Consider the following 2,174-nt stretch of genomic DNA (forward strand, 5'->3'; position numbering starts at 1 on the left):
AAGACCCCTACTGATTTCTGCAGAAAAAAACCCTGAAATGTTATAGGGTTTTGTGACCATCAATGTATCCCCTGCTTAAACAACAACAATGACAAACAAAGAACCCCTGCACATTGGACCCCGGTGTACACTCACTGAATTCCTCTTTCTTTTGTGTTGTGTTTAAAAGTTTCCATAATAAAAGGTTTTTAAAATTAAAAATAAAAAGAATAGAATGTAACTGACAATAAATGCTTGGCTTTCTCTTTTTCCCTTCTTATTTTGGTGGTTTTCATAATGAAAAAATTTCCATGGCAACCGGTACCAATTAAGTCCTCCTACCAAAAGGCTCCCTTCTCTCTGTTCTCCTCCCCAGTCAATGAGGACATTTTAAATGCTTCTGCTGCACCCCCCAACTCCTACATTTTGGTGAGATCACTTAGCACCTTTAGTTGTAGACGGGAAATTCTTTTTTATTGCATCTCTCTTCCATTTCAAAGAAAATACTTATTTAGTGTTTATGTTTCAAATTCCATCTGCCTTAGTCCATTTTCAGCTTCTATAACAGAATACTACAGACTTGGGAAATTTAAAATAATAAAAGTTTATGAGGCTTGAAGTTCTGGAGGCTGAAAAGTTTGAGATCAAGATGCTGCATCCAGGTGAGGGCTTCCTGCTGAGTCATAATATGGTGAAAGACATCATGTGGGGTGTGAGAGAGAGAGAGAGAGAGACAGAGAGAGGCAGAGACAGAGAGAAAGGGCGAGAGAGATTATAATTAACCCACTTTGGTGATAATGACCTTAATCCATTCATGAGGGTGTACATCCTCCAAATGACCTAATCTCCTCTTAAATATCCTGACTCTTAACACCATCAGAGCAGTAATTAAATTTCAACACAAGTTTTTGAGGGGTCATTCAAACGATAGCACCATCTCACCTTCCTTCCTCCCTTCCTCCCTTCCTCTCTCCCTCCCTCCCTTCTTCTCTCCCTCCCTCCTTCCCTCTCTTTCTCCCTCCCTCCTCCCTCCCTCTTCCTTTCTTTCTTTCTTTTTTTTGACATACTGGGGTTTGAATCCAGGGCTTTGCGCTGGCCAGGCAGGCACTGTACTACTCAAATCACACTGCCAGGTGTTTTGGCTTCAGTTATTTTTGACATAGGATCTTAAGTTTTTGCCCATGTGGACCTGGACAAAGATCCTCCTACTTATGCTTCCCATGTAGCTGGGATGACAGAAGTGCCCAGTTTTGTTTTGTTTTACAGGGAACACTTCACAAATTTGTGTGTCATCCTTGCGCAGGAGCCATGCTAATCTTCTCTGTATCATTCCAATTTTAGTATATGTGCTACCGAAGCAAGCATTTGGTTTTTTTTAAGTTAAGATGGAGTCTTGCTAACTTTTTGCCTAAGCTGGCCTTGAACTGAGAGTCTCCCTGTCTGTGTCTCTCGATTAGCAGGGATTACAGATGTGAGTCATTGTACCTGGCTCATCTTTCTTTATACATCTGGAGCTAACTACATGTGGATTGGTGGGCTCACAGTTCACCATGGCTTTCTCTTTTCTTCGGCTTCTTTATCTTCCTGAGTGGGTGAATAGCCCCAGCCGGTACAGATGGTTTTCTCTTAGGGGTCTGTGGAGTTGGTTCACACTCGTTTCTAGCACTGCAAATGAGATGTCTGATTTAGGTCTGCTTCTCCTAGATCTTTGCAACTTGTTCTCTCCTTCGGGAATCTTGCATGAGTTTTCCCTTTAATCATGGAATTTCATAATCTTCCGGGCTCTGCTTTTTTCCATCATTCTTGCCTGGAACTCAACAAGTCTTTCAAACTGCAAATCCAAAGCATTCTTCAAACCACGGAAAAATTTCCTTCTCATTTGAAAAAATGATCACTTCTCCTGCATTTGTTCTTTTTTTCCCTCTAGGATTTTAATTCTTATTTTTTATTACTCACAAATGACATCTCCTAGACCCCTCTCCTCCTGGGCGCTTATTTTTCTTTATTTCTTACATTTTTTACTTTGGGTTTTGCATTATCGCTTTTACTTGTTTTCCCCAGATTTCCATCTTTTAAATTTAAAACCATGTTTCCTGGTTTAGGAAAGAATTTTGTTTTGCATCTGACTTTGTTTTGTTTTGTTTGAAGCAGGGTCTCATTATGTAGGCCAGGCTGAACTCAAGCTCACAATCCTT

The 2,174-nt window shown here is 40.4% G+C and overlaps 1 non-coding gene across 1 annotated transcript; it reads right to left on the reverse strand.

The window, feature by feature from the left end:
- Nucleotides 1–1,237: 1,237 nt before the first annotated feature.
- Nucleotides 1,238–1,344, reverse strand: LOC141423569 (U6 spliceosomal RNA). Its single transcript, XR_012448414.1, has one exon. It is a non-coding gene; the product is annotated as a U6 spliceosomal RNA (small nuclear RNA).
- Between the last annotated feature and the right edge of the window lie 830 nt (nucleotides 1,345–2,174).

Source organism: Castor canadensis, chromosome 5 (assembly GCF_047511655.1).
Source record: "Castor canadensis chromosome 5, mCasCan1.hap1v2, whole genome shotgun sequence".
NCBI classification, from domain to species: Eukaryota; Metazoa; Chordata; class Mammalia; order Rodentia; family Castoridae; genus Castor; species Castor canadensis.